Source organism: Anoplolepis gracilipes, chromosome 1, assembly GCF_047496725.1.
Source record: "Anoplolepis gracilipes chromosome 1, ASM4749672v1, whole genome shotgun sequence".
NCBI classification, from domain to species: domain Eukaryota; kingdom Metazoa; phylum Arthropoda; class Insecta; order Hymenoptera; family Formicidae; genus Anoplolepis; species Anoplolepis gracilipes.
This window is the reverse complement of record NC_132970.1, coordinates 410,919-426,663: the sequence shown is the minus strand read 5'-3', so window position 1 is coordinate 426,663 and position 15,745 is coordinate 410,919. Positions and strand designations below refer to the sequence as shown.

At 32.5% G+C, this 15,745-nt stretch overlaps 1 protein-coding gene across 1 annotated transcript in view; it reads right to left on the bottom strand.

The window, feature by feature from the left end:
- LOC140672971 (neurotrimin) overlaps window positions 1-15,565 on the bottom strand; it is a 380,463-nt gene extending 364,898 nt beyond the window's left edge. Inside the window, exon 1 of the mRNA XM_072905510.1 lies at window positions 14,246-15,565. The gene's annotated coding sequence lies outside the window, so the exon portion shown is untranslated. The remainder of the gene's footprint in view (window positions 1-14,245) is intronic.
- Between the last annotated feature and the right edge of the window lie 180 nt (window positions 15,566-15,745).

Below are 15,745 nucleotides of genomic sequence, written 5' to 3'. Positions count from 1 at the left end.
CTCAATCTTCTCCGTACTACTTTCTTCATATGCAAGTGAATTTTCGTGAATATTCTGGCGATAATGTACCTAAAAACGACATCACAAAACTCCGCGACTTAAATTTTGAATACAATTTCAGTAAAAATACCATAACACGGAAAAAGCTAAAGATATGACAACTAACGATAAGAAAAAAATAAAAAACTCTAGTTTTATACGAGACTGCGCTCATTGAAAAAATTATTACATATTAAAAAATACAAATATTACATAATTTTATCTGTGTCTTATTTATAAAAATATAATATATAATTATTACATATATATATATATATATATATATATATATATATATATATATATACATATATGTGTGTGTGTGTGTGTGTAATAATTTAGTTCTTTTTTTTAAATAAAATTCAACATTAAATTTTTTTTAATTTTACATGTAAATTATATATATGTCATCACTAGTTTGACATTAAAAAAATATTATAATAAATTTCAAAATATGTGTACGAAAGAATTGATTTATTTTCTGTGAAAGTCTCCGAACGTGGAGTAAATTTCAAATTTACAAAAAAAAACATCTTAAATTTTCCACTTTTTGAACATGATGATAAAGCATCGAAAGTAAACGAATGATACATTACACCTGACACACGATAACCAAGTAAACTCATCTATAAGCTTCGCGATCTTACCCGAACGACCAAGTGTCTGATAAAAATTTTCATGATAAGATTTTATATACAGCTGTATTATTAATCAAAGAAAGCATCGATTAATTAACGTTTCTCGTCGTAATTTGATAAAAAAGAGGGGAGCGATCGCTAGCACGCTGACGCGATAAACGAGTTGAGCAAGAGATGCTGACAGAAAAAAGATAAAATAAGACAAACTCGTCAACCAGAGAGAAAAGTTTGAGAGGAAGCTAGCTATTATCGAATTATGGGAAGTTCATCTTTGGGGTCGCCAATATAATAAAATATAATTGTTCCATGAAGGGAAATGTGCAATTCGATGATTCCTTTAACGTATAAAACATTTATATAAAACTGTTCTTATCAATGCTTTGTCCAAATCTATTATTTATAAATAGTGGAAGAGGGAGCGGAAAAAAGATAAGAATCAAAAATAACACTGTAGTTAATTGAAGATGAAGAATAAATAAATAATACAATAATAAGTCTCGCAAAAGTATTTTGTATATGTGAAAAATAATATGAATGAATCAGTAATTTTTCATTCTATAAACATTTGTTAAAAATAAATTTGTAAATAACCATTTCAATTATTTATAGAATCAGCTGTTGCTGAAAATAAATTTGGTCGATTAGAGCTGCCTTGTATACGAGCTGTTTATTCGCGAACTCCGAATGATAATTCCGATCGAACGATAATAATGCATGGCAGATATATTATGGACGATTATGGCCATTTGAAAATTAGTGTAAACGCGAAGCGAGATAAATCGGCTCTTCGGAACGCATCATTTCTTCATTAAACGCGCGCGCGTTGAAGATCAACCGATAATGCTTCATGAACTACATACATATCTGCGAAACGCAGTTGTCTTGGTGAACGGCTTCCTTCGATCGAACATCCGGTATCCGGAACATCGTCATTATCGTTAAAAAGATGGGCATTCCTCATCGCGCAATACTCTACGGCGTGCTATGTAATAAAGAGATTCCTTTGGCTGACTGGAACGCAGTTGTGGGTGTCATTTCTATTTTCAAATTAGTCCTGTTCGTCTCGAACCGATAGACGATATAGCGAAAGAATGCGATTCATTCTAAGTCACGGATGAGAAGAGCAATCAAGAGATGGCCTTTAATTTATTTCCCGCCATACATCATTTGACAGAAAAAGAGCTGTTCGCTTTTAGAATCTATATTTCATGTAAAATTAATCGCTGCTTCTCGTATGTACAACAATTAATTATACAGGATACTCCTCCCTCAGATCGAGTGTAAAAAAAATATTTAGTTGCTAAACTATTTTTTGGTTAAGTCTAGAACACCCTGTGTAATATTAATTGTCGTACATGCGACAATCACCTGTGTGTGAAATATAGATGCTATGCAAAAAATTGTGACACTATTAATTATTCCTATTACTTTACCGCTAGAATATATGTTTTTTTTATTTTATATTAAATCTTTGAATAATAAAAATATTTTTATATCACCTACATAATGTAATAGTAATTTTTGTTTTAACGCGAATATCAATAATTGTCCAATCGACATAGAACATTGATCATTAATCGGATATCCTTACAATCAGATTAATAGGAAATGTGTTTATATCGTTCACGGACTATCGCATTGTAATTTCATTTCTAAGCAATTAATACGCCGGCTGTAACCGATGCGCGTAATGGTCCATCGTTCGCGCAGATTGACAAACGGAAAGCAAATAGGAATAGCAATGCCGATATTTGCGCGTAGCCACGATGTAAATAACGTATATCAAAGGATGTGGATATGAACGCATATGAGCTGCCGAATCTCTATTTAGCGTGCTAAATTTAACAAGACTTATATTTATATAGGATAAATAGGGAGCAATATATTGTCTATACTCCCCTATGTGCATAATTAATTCTATTTATTGATGTATACTTTTTCGAGTAAATAACTAAATTCGTATATGTTGCATAATTAATTATAGCTAAAATTTATCACATTAATTTGGTTTATATAACTCCAGGGAAAAGGAGAAACTACGACATGGAAAAAAATAAATATGAGAAAGCAAACAATAAAGTCAATGTTCTGCTGTATGTGCTGTGATAAATCGCAGCAATATCAATTCCTGCAAGACGAACTACCGTATTTCCTGAAAGCGATCTATAATAGTCGCGCGACACATTTGCGACCGATCGTTCCGATCGAAGCATCGATCGTGCAAAACCCATCGTCGAAAGATAAAATTCCCGATGTGTTATATGGAAGTAACGCGCGTGTGCATTAAACAGAAAAACAAATCGCAGGTGTGCCATAAAATCGTGTCTCTCTACCGCATTTTTTTTTATACACACTAGCGACGGTGTAGCAATCGGTGAATAACGCGAAACCACTCTCGAGTTCCATGGATCCCTCAATAATTTATCGATTAAGTGGTGCGCGAAATACGAATCTCTGGCACCACCGGGCCTGTCGTGAATTAAAAGCACGTGTCGCACTTGTCAAATTGTCATTACTCATTGTCAAAATATTGCGCCCGACTCCCGATAGAGCGGATTCCTCTAGTTTCGATGATTCCTACAGAAAATGAACTCGCAAAAAGCTTCCAAAACTCGACGTATCAAAATTTAAAAAATTATTTTGTCAAAAAATATGTACATTGTAATGTATATATATTTTTTTTTTTTTTTTACTAACTAGAATATTATAAACACGCGCCATTTATTTTGTGTGTGTGTTTAAAAATAATAGGCGAAGGAACAACCCATCCTTAGATACATATCCTTTGTACGCTATTAAAAAACGCGCATGCAACTACATACAAAAATCTTTCGAAAAATAATTAAAAAAAAAGATTGCTGCAAGTCGGGTGCCAAGTTCACAAAGCCCAATTGGACAGCTATAAGCGACACGAATGAAGCAAATCACAGCGCACACGAACGAAATATCCAATTAGCATCGCCGAAAAGAGGCTCCAATACTTCGATATATTCGAGTTCCAGGTTTCGCGCGAATTTTTTTTGGAAAGGAATTAAATTATTTCTCGTAATCATATTCATTGTGTTCAAGTCGTCTGCAATATTTCTTCACTAAAGCATCGTGTCGGCTAAGTTTAAAGCTCGCGACTATCTCCGATAAAGTGTTTCAATGGAAAAAAAAAGAAGAAAGAAAAAGGGAATATCACGATTTTTCGGAAGGCAAATTTACGCGCACCCTGTTCATGTGCAAGATCTTGAGCGACGATAACGGCGTATCGAATCCCCTACGACGACGACGACGGGCGTCTCGAGCGCGTTCACATGAAAAAGAGGAACACATAGAAAAGGTTAACGGCGTGTAAATTTCGCGCGGCAGATTTCGTCAAGCGCAGAAATCGTCAAGGAATGACTGCTGTTAAGTTTAGTGGCACGTTAGACGCGGAAATCGCAGTCGTATGTACGCGCAATGTTATGTACAATGTTCCCAGGGCTTTCTTTTATCCGCCGATTCTTTTTGCCGTTTTAAAGTCGACGTCTCGTTACTTTGTAACGTTTAATTTTATTTTATTTTACAAGTTTTATTTTATAAGTATCTGTAGCAAAAACATGTAACTAATTTCCCTCCAATTAACATTTATTCTCTAATTGAAGTTTTAAAATAAAATTAGAATTAAGATTTTTGTACACTTTTGACAATTAAAAAAAATATACATTTTGAATTTAATCTTTCGAATGAAACAAGCGACAATTCTTTTTAGTAGTTTTTCGTAATCTCTAATTTAGTAATATCTGTGACAATGTAGCTCTGATATACTTTCTTTCGCGACTGCAAGTAAAATCTGACATAAAATTGCGATACGCTGGGCCATTGTGCGCAAAATGAAAAGGACCTATTAAGATAACTTTGGCTCATCTTAACGAAAGTGCGCGATATCCGATATAAAACACGAATGTCATTTCGTACAAATGTTATTCGCGAATCACTGTAATTTTGCTATCGAAGTTTATCCTACAGAGAGATCAAAAGTACACATTCAAGAGAAATGGGAAAAATAAAACAGTTATATAGCATATTAAATGTTCAAAACATAATAGCAGATGTAAAGCGTTAAAAATGTAAAAACTGTGACTAGGATTGTAAAATATATCGCGATATGTCAACTCTAAATTCCATCAATCAAATTGTAACAACATATTTACTATTTTATTTATTTTTTTGTTATTAACAATGATTGAATGAGCACATGATATCATTGATAATTCAAATGAAATTCGTTTATTTGATTGCTATTTAATATAGTATATTATTAAAGTTTTAACGTATTAATTATCATATCGTGTTCGCTTAAAGATGCCTTTTGAGAACAAACACAGTATCGTCGCAGCTACCGATTCACGTAAATTACCGGCGCCGGATAACCGTCGGATTAAGATCGTAGGCACGGAACTTACCCCGACATACATATTTTGACAAGGGCAAGCGAGGGTTAAGACCAAGATTTAGCTCGTCTATGTAGACATAGTCCCGCGGTCGTCAACGTAGTCGATATCAGGCTGGGAACCTTCTTATATAGAAGAGTTCCCTGTACTTTTTTTCTAAAGTTAAACACACAGACATGAAGAAAAACAGATATTCTTTTTTAAAAAGAAGGTATCGTAATACTAATTTATTACATGTTTCTGTTAAGTTCAACGAGAAGATTACAAAACGTCACGTAGAATAAAACGCAGTGAATAATTCGTGTACCTCTCACATAAATCTTGTAATGTTAATTTAAAAAAGAAATAAGTTTTCCAAATTTAATAAATTTTTTATTTTTTTCGCGAATTATTTCATTTTTATTAGAATTACTTTATTATTTATGTATATATACGACAAGATAAGCAAAACTCATAGATTTTATATCAAAATTTATGATAAAGTTAAAAAGCTCACCGACCAAATATGAATAAATTAATGAGAAAAATATTAATAAATTTTCAGGACCGTATTACTAAATATACCATGTTATTAAATATATAAATAATATATTGAATTATAAATGCTTCATTTCACTGTACATTTTTATCTAGAAATAAGAAAGAGAGAGCGAGAGAGAGAGAGAGAGAGAGAGAGAGAGAGAGAGAGAGAGAGAGAGAGAGAGATCTGCAGAGATATAATATACACAGTAATAATAAAAAAATAACGATATTTTTAACTTAACATTAGAGAAACATTTGAGAATGCTAATTATTTCTCCGTTTCCCATACTCGATTCCTTCGAAAATCGCATTATGGCGAAAATCACGAAACTAATTCGACAAGCCTCGAAGATGAATCGTCGAAAGTAGGGCTTAACGAGCACGTTGAACAACCACCGCTAAATCGTCGCGGGAAAAGAAGCCGCGTACAAATGCACGGGAATCCTTCAACGGGGGCGAGGGGCGGGGAGGGGGAGAGAAACACACGCGAGAGAAAGCGGGGGGTAAGAGACGGCTAAAGATAATGTACTCCTGCATACAGATGACGTTATTAAACGGAAATCTGCAGATGGAGCGAACGCATAAAGCACTGTCTGCCGTCGTTGTCTGATTAGGCATGCAACGTTTCTCCTGCCTGCTCCCTCCCTCCCTCCTATTCTTCCCCCTGTTTCCGCGGGAAGCACGAAGTACTCTCTCTCTCTCTCTCTCTCTCTCTCTCTCTTTCACATCGCGCAGTTAATTCTGTAAAACGATAACAACAATTTTAACTAACTCTTGATTTTATTCCGTTTTTCGAATATACATGTGTAAACATTAAACGTTTATCCGTTTACATTCACTTCCAGAAAAAAAAAAAAGTTTACTTTTAAGAAAATGTTTACACGTTTAAGTTCATTATTATTTATTACGTTTAAACGAAACGTATAAACGTGTGATAAACGAGAAAACATATGTAAAAATGTTATTTCTAATAAATGAATGTGCTAGCTAAATATACGTGTAAACGTATTTTCGTTTAAACATATAATATTTGAAACACGTGTATTCGAAAAAACGTTTCTAATAAACGGATATGCTAATTATACATACGTATAAACATGTTTTCGTTTAAACATATAATAGTAGACCCTAATTAATACTGTGTATAACGCAACATCGCACGTGACAATTCTAGTTTGTTTCACAGTAACGAGCAAAACGCAAATTTTTCGCGTGTTGCTGTTGAAAATCTCATGGGAATCATAACCTTTTATAGCTATCCAGCTCGTCAAAACGCTCTTTCTACCTTGTCCGTAAATAAAATGCAAGTACATCGCGTCGCAAAATATATTGATTATTCCCATATTAATCGTCCAATAAATTAGTAACATATTAATCGATATGCTTTTGCTTAAAATTAATTGCGCAGTTCGGAAATCCGGCTAAAAAAATATTGTATTTATCTTATGACGTCTTTTTATTGCAGTCTCTTTTATTAATTAGAAATCGTGCTTAATAGATTGTAGATTAATAAGTGTCAGCATATACAGAGTTTTCGGAAAATCACCCGCAGTCTTTCGGAAAGTGACCGAAAAAGAAGAAGAAAGGCTAATATGAACATAAGTCTTGGAAATGAGTCGTTTTCGAGTTATAGCTACTTTTATGTTAAAAACATCATAATTTATTTTTATAAAAATTATTATAATGTTATAAAAATATTATATTTTTATAAAAATTATTGTAATAAAAATGAAAAATTAAAAAAAAATAAAAATTGAAAAGGAGGAATGGCAAGCGGACTATGCCACTACGTGGTGCTCGAGTAACGTTAAATTAGTCTGAAATGAAGTTATTTATGTTAAAATATTATGAAATAAATTATGATTATTATGACTATGAGATTATGAAAAATAAATTACGATGTTTAACATAAAAATGGCTATAACTCGGAAATGACTTATTTCCGGATCTATGTTTTTATAGCTTTTTTCCTTCTTTTTGCCTCCCAAATCACTTCCCAAAGTATTGCAGGTGATTTTCCAGACACTCTGTATATCAAATATTCATATGTTAAATTTCGAATATACATATCATTCTTCGTGTTAGTAAAAAAGTTTAACTCACATAAATAGATGACGTCCCGTCTGGCCAATAATGTCGTTACGTCATCCAACTCCAGATCAAATATCGTTCTAATCTGATTCTTCCTGCTTTTTTGTAGAAACACACAAGTTTGCTGAATTTTCCCTCACCAAAACGATATTCGCCTGATACATTTCATTCCCGAAATACGCGCGATTTTAGAAGATAAAAACATGTCACAGTCCCGTCTGTCGCGACGCTTTCCCTTTCGGACAAGAAAATATATCACTCGGTACTCCCGAAATACGCGCAATTTTAGCGGATAAAAAATAAATGTTGATGAAACATGTCAAGTCCTGTTGCGCTTATCGCGACGCTTTGTTTCGGATGAAAAAATATACCAAAATTTCTCGAAATTCATTTGGATGGATGATGATGTAACGATAAATATCTGATCGCGATGTCGATCGCGAAAACGCGATTAATGACGGTGGTACGCGTTAAATGATACGGTAAAATGATCGCCCGGCACTTTATTCGATACTTCCGACGTTCATGCAAGATTCACTTCTACAGAGCAGAAAGTAGAGATATATTTTATTCACAACCGAGTAGCGCAAAATATATATAAAGGTAAGACAGTGCGTCAGCAATAGCATGGAATATATTTCATGTCGAGTGCACTGCCAAAGTGTCGCACCATTTGATTGGTTAAGAACGAAGAGGGTGAAAGATTTCTTTGCTCCTATTGGTCAATCGAAAGCTTCGAAGCATATGATAATATATAATATATAATAATTTTATGAAATGTTCCTTGAACGTAAGTATCGTCTTGTCAGTCTCGTCACAAAATACGAATAGATAGTGCCGCATTATCTTCTCAAATAAGAATTGCCACAAGTACGAACAAATGTGAAACGCCATTATTTCCTACGATTCTTAAGATTCGACAGCCTTTAATTATAGGTGGTTTCTGCGAGTTAATGTTCTTAGGGAACAGAATAATAAGATTTGAGAAGGTATTAGACGATAGCGATGCAAATGAGGTAAACAATTTCATCATAATCAATCATAATCTATTTTACTTTATAATTTGATCAAGAGACGCGGTAGCATCTCGCGTTAAGTGTATCTTTTTAAATCTTTATGTATATATGTATATACTATATGATGGAATTACTTATTTTTGCGATTTATTTTACATTATATAATTTTTATTTCTAATTCTACAATGCTTAAGATTATATATAATAACATATTAATATTAATATAATTAATATTTTTACGTACATATATATAACAAATATTTCAACATTATTTAAGATTTATAATTATTTTGATTATTTATGTAATAAATATATTTTTTATATTTTTATATATTTCTCACATATTATAACTTATAAAAAGTTTATATCTAAAAATATTTTTCAGAAATTATATAACTTTTTATTAAATATTTATTTAAAGAATAACAATTTAACTGCGCGTAATATAAGGACTTTTTAAAATATTCATTACATTTAATATAATGTATATCTAATTTAGGTTTATTTATATTTTACAGATCAAAATTGTTTACTAAAACTTTATTGTTGTCCGTTGTGTACTGGTGAGTATAAATTATTTTCTATTTTAATCTCGAATTATTGGATTCGCGAATATTGTATCAGATGTACATAAACATATATGCAGTTTTAACAAAAGTAACTAATTTTTTTTTCATTTTATACTTTTTGCGTTCTGCATTTTATTTCCCTACAAAATTCTGTTACGTGCATTACTCACACAATATTGTTTTTCAACGTATATTATAACACAAAATGATTCCAAATATCCATAATAAACTCTTACAAAAATTAGAGGAAAACGTGCCTCATTTTTTTTTAAATGAGCCAAATTCAGTTAATTATAACTTTGAAAAAAATGAACAAATTTAAACCCGAAAAAGAGTTTTAAAGTTAAAAATCTCTACTTTCAAAAAGTCGCCATTATTGCGTTTCTATGAGTTTGGTAATTTTTACATACATATATAAAACTACTTACTGGACAAAATGGGAAATTTTCTTCTCACTTTATAGATCTATCACATGTCCAATAAAAATCTGCAAAAATTTTCGATTTCCTAATGTAAAAGCTTAAAGTTTGTCCCACAAACTTGGTTTTCTTAAATGTCTAAAATTTTTTGTTATTGAGTTATCGCGAATTAAAAAATGAGTATTAAATAAAAAATTTTAACTTTGATTGCTCATAATTGTTAAAAATCATAATACAGTAATTAAAAGAAAAACAGATTCTTAAAGCTGAAACTTTTCTCTATTGAATGAAATAATTGCTCAATTAAAAAAAAAAACATATAGACATAATGAAAGTAGATAAAAATAACGTAAAAATTAGCAATATTTTCCTTTTTTATTATGATCTAGAATTGAGTAAAACAACAAAAAGGTTTATTTTTTTACCTTTTTTTTTTTATCATATTTTTAAGTACCATACATTTGAAAAAAATTTTTATAAAATTTTTTTTCACGGCGACTATGGTTTATGGAACAAAATGTACATACAAGAAATTGTGAAGTATAGTAAAAAATGGAAAATAAAATTCAGTTTGTTAAAAAATTAATTTTTAGTGCAATTCATTGACTTGGTTCTTGTTGATACTTATTGTTAGTAAAAGTGTTAGTACACTGAAAATATTTTTAACGATAATTAAATTTTATTTGGTATTTTTTCTGAATTAAACAATTTTGCAATTTTTTGTACGTTTTGCTTTATAAAACTATAATAGTTATCATGAAAGAAATCTCATAACTGTTCGATAAATTTTTTTCAAATTCAGGATATTTAAAAGTACAAAAAAACATGAAGAAATATGTAGAATAGATTTTTTATTGTTCTACACAATTCTCTAGAATTGTCTATCAAAATAAAAAAACAGAAAATCGCTTACGTTATTTTTATCCATTTGCATTACGTCTATATATATTTTTTAAAAATTTAGCAATTACACCGTTTGATAAAGAAAAATTTCAGCTTTAATTTTTTTTAATTACGGTACTATGATTTTTAACGGATAATATAATATATTATAAGCAATCAAAGTCAAAATGTTCATTTTTTTATTTAATCCCCAATAACTCAGTAACAAAAAATCTTAAAAATATTTTTAAAAAAACTGATTTTGTAGGGAAAAAAACTAAGCTCACATTAGGAAATCAAAAATTTTCGCAGATTTTTTTTTTTTTTTTTGACATGTGACAAACCCACAAAGTGAAAAAGTTTTCCATTTTGTACAGCTCGTAATTTTATATATGCAAAAATTACCAAAGACACAGAAACACCAAAATAATAGCAATCTTTTGAAAGTACAGATGTTAAGCTTTAAATCTCTTTTTTTTTTATTTAAATTTCGTTTATATTTAACGTAATTATAGCTGGCTGAATTTTGCCGATTTTTTTTTTTTTTTTTTTTGAGAAAAACTGTTCACCTAATTTTTGTGAGAAGTTTATTAATTATTATAACATTTTTAAAATATATAGATGATAATTTCCCTACATTGTGTATATAGTTCATTCTGTATTCTTATCATAATTTTCATAATTCCTTTCTTTTATAATGTAATAAAAATTAATTATTATTATACACTTATTTTATCATTACTTAAAAAGTAAGATAAGAAGGATGACATACAATATTTGCAGCCGTTGTACAAGAACCATCCTTTAGGAAAGTCAGCAGTGTCAGAATATATTCAACCGCGAGGTATGTTGATACTAGGGCATAATGTTGGTATGCAAGCGTGAAAAATTTAATGGGCCAAGAGTGAGAAACATGCGAGCGTTTGGAAATTTTTCGAGCGACATTCCTCGGTTAGAATATATGCCGGATAATAATTTGGCTGGTCGCATTTACACCGTCAGTCGTATATCTCGTAAGCGACTGATGTGTCAGCGTCTTTCTTAAAACCACTTCGTAAAATTATTAACCGGATTCTATATGAAAAGACGAATGTCGAGCGTTTTGTTTTTTTCTCATCCAATACGAAATAAAGATCGCGCGAAATTATTAAATCTACAGCTTGATAAAAATTTTAATTTTAAATTTATAATTTTTTTACAAAATTTTAATAAATGCTAATTCTTTTGTTCCGTGTGCTCGCGTACTCTCGACGTACGACCGATATTTACGAAATTAATTCGCCTGCCTCCTCTAGAGAGGTACTTCACTACGAAGCTCACAGTCTCTCGAGGTCATTTGCCTCGCGTACGCACCCTGCGTACGCAGAATTAGAAGAAAAACCGAAATGAAAAGGTTGGAAGCTGTATCGAGAGCTTGTATTCTGTCATTTTCGTTTGCGGTCCGCTGTGAAATCACTGTCTACCGTTAAGTGGTTCTTTATTTAGACGAGTTGTTTTTACTTACTTTCCTCTAATGCTCTCAAAATAATATACCGCGAAAAGATTGCATTATATAATAGCGTGTTTATTTTAGCAATCAGTATTCTTTATTTCTTTATTTCTGAATTCTGGCCAAGTTTTTTGATATTAAAAAATTCAACTAATTAACTGATTTTCTCTCTTTCTCTCTTTCTCTCTTTCTCTTTTAATGATATATGTATGATACGACGATGTAATAATCACGCGCATTACATCTTTTATCGTAATTGGTAAATTTAATTTTTACTCGCATACAAAAGTATCATTTAATTTCAATTTGCCTTTGTTTCCTAAATGAAATGGTTTAAAATTACGATGGTATAAAATTCCGTTGCGACACACAATTTTATTTCGAAACGAATAGTAAATTGTTATCGCGCGCAATTGCATCGATTCTGCGAGGAGGCTGTTATATCAATTGAAATACATATAGCAATCTATCGCAAACGGGATTCGTGATAGCGATTGAACAGCAAAAATGATAAAGACGGATGCGGCGTGCATTGGTTTGTTAGTGGCGGCGATGGCGGTACAAACAATCTACCTAGACCCTTTTGTATATTCGACGGCTGTGAAACTGAAATACGATCGTGACCGGCAAATTGTTCGAGTGAAAACATAAACGTGGCCGAATGTATTATGCCTGCGTAAGAAGCATAGCAATGTTCTATATACGAACGCGCCGCAGGACTGCGATCAACATGCCGCAAACATCTGTACCATAATCGTAGAGATAGACAAACGCCAAAGCCGTAAAGGGGTCGTCAACTATGTACATAATTTCCAACTTCTCTGACTCTATCCGTTTCTGCAACGGACGATTCTCCAAAAGCACCGAATCTCTCGACGCGCGGTCACCTCCAAATATATTCACCTGACACACGAATAACATCGCGCATGGGAATAGTCTCATTTGTATTTCGTATGCTCTGCTCCCATTAATAAAATAGATTGACCGACGACAAAACAGAAAATTGCTCCAATCACACCGTAAAACCAGAGCGCAACTATTTTACGCGTTTATAAATTAAATGAAGAAAATGTAAGCGATTACATTATTTACTGTGAAGTCTGGATACGAAAAGTACTATTTTTAAATCAGGATCTTATTAAACTCTTATTAATCCAATAGTTGAAATAATTTGTTAATTTTTAATAAAGAGATTAAATAGTTTAAATTCACAGTTGATTATTAGATATTTAATGCAAGTTTCGAGTTTCGAGTTTCCTCTCGAGTGCATACTTATCCCTTACTCCGTATTATATTGTTATTTTGGCTCTTTAACTGTATTGGTGGCTCAACGTATTTTTAATATATAAAAGTATTTTTTTTATCTGAAAAAAATTATATTCTTTGATTTTTCTAAATAAAGATTAGAACAATAAATTAAAAAAAAATAATAATCTGCCTAAATATATCGTTTTACAAATTTCGTTTCTGCAAAATGAACAATGTTAGAAAAATCACAGATAAAATTGATCCACCAGAAATAAGGGCTATGTATGTACAGACAAAGACACAAATGCTTACTCATATGAATTTATGTACGTATAAATATATATTTATCACTTAAAAAAATAGTCTTGCAGTTAATTTTCTGGATGCGAAAAATTAACTGAAACAGAATTTATATCTGTACTATTAATGTAATTTAGACGAAAAATTTTTCTGTGATGCCTAATCTTGTTAAGGATAATTATATTTGTGATTAATTAATATTTGGCAATGGGATTTAAATTTTCTAGAGGTATTGCTAGAATATTGCTGTTATAAATTCTATAAGTGACAAAAAATATTCTACAAAAAATAGCAATAAATTTTAATTGTGACAGAAATCTATCTACATTAGCAAAATATTTTTTTGAGTGATCAGTATATACTTATCAGCATATATCTATAAATATATATATATATATGCATTTTCTATATACTAGGTAAAACTATTTATTTAATCTACCTAGAACTATTAAATTTAATATTAATAATTAATTAATAAGAGTTTTCACAAAATGAAATCCAGTTTCATACACCCAAATGGAATTTGGGTGAAATATGCTATGCGATTATCGTGACAAAAAAAAAAAAAAAAAAAAAAAAAAAAAAATTAATTCCACGAAAACGTAGTAAATTACCTTATTATTAAAAACCTGATGTAATCCCAAGTTTTATCCTAATCCTCTGTCGATGTATTTTCGAAAGCACAAAACACTCACAAAACATTTGCACTTAAATGACCATGAGTACACTAATTAATCACTTATGACGATCGCGCGACATTTTGCACGACACTCCCGATAATAATCTCCTCGGCACTCCTCGGCCCGAACTTTGTTTTATTTACGACATAGAATAATGCGAAAAAAATAATAGTATTCATCGCGCGAGCAATCGGCAAGTTATATAACTAAATATTTTCGGATATTACATTATACAGATATACGTGGCGATATCTTCTCGCTTGATTGTCGCCACACGAATAATAAAATTACACGTTCAACGCGTTATATATAATACACGATACAAAAACTCGGTGCATTCTTTTGCGCGGATTAATAAATAATACCCTGAAACGATTGTCTGTCTACCAACTCGGCATTCCCCACACTCGTTCGAAATCCGTCATTTGCAACGCGATAAGTTATCTCAGTTATGTCGTTTATGAATATCGAAAGACGTAAATCACGATCGCGGAGACTAAATAATAATAAAGAAATAATCGCCCGTTATTATGTTCGGCACTCCCGACGATACAAGACGCGAGAAAATCAGAGGATCAACATCGCCCGTGTGATCGGCAGTGATCGCTCCGATTAAATAATCGCGGTGACACTTTAGCACAGCAGCTATTTCCCTCCATAGGCTGTCTCAGTCGGTTTCCGTGCGATATTACGCGGTAACACGACTTGTCGCATGCATCGCCAGCAGTCGTCCCTCAGATACCGTCCCTCGTAGCGCCGCGAGCCGCGACACGGCAGCCTTACGCCCTAGGCTATATAGGCTGTCTTGGTTTTTGGCGGTACGCGACATTAACGCGCGGTATTGCCGCGCGATGGCGCCACTTGTTCCGTGCAGCGCCCATCGACCCGTCCACCGATTTCGAATCACCCGCGATCCGCGATCCGCGATCCGCGATCCGCGACCGCGACGTTTTCTTCCTCATACGCTTTACGCTATGGGCGTTGAGGGCCCGCGGGCCCGCACTCAATGCACCATCTAGTTCGATAAATCAATATACTCTTGTATATGGATTAATAAATAATATGTTGAAACAATCGTCCGTCTTTCCACTCTCGGCACTCCCGCAGACTAAATGAACGTCCCGAGATAATCGCCCGTTACTTGATTCGGCACTCCCGTTCCGACACTTGTTCACCCGCGAAATTCTCCCTTTCGACCGATTTAAGACGCGCGAAACAGAGGATCAACATCGCCCGGCAGTGACCTCTCTGATACTGACCTCCCCTCTACGGGATATTGAACTTGGTATTACTGCGCGGCATTAAGCCTTGTCTACAGTAAGTCGTTGACATAGGAAGCCCCAACCAATCACGATTGAATTTAGAAAAGAATAATCCAACGCAATTGGTTAAACTTCTTATGATCATCGACTTATTGTAGACAAGGCTTTGCGT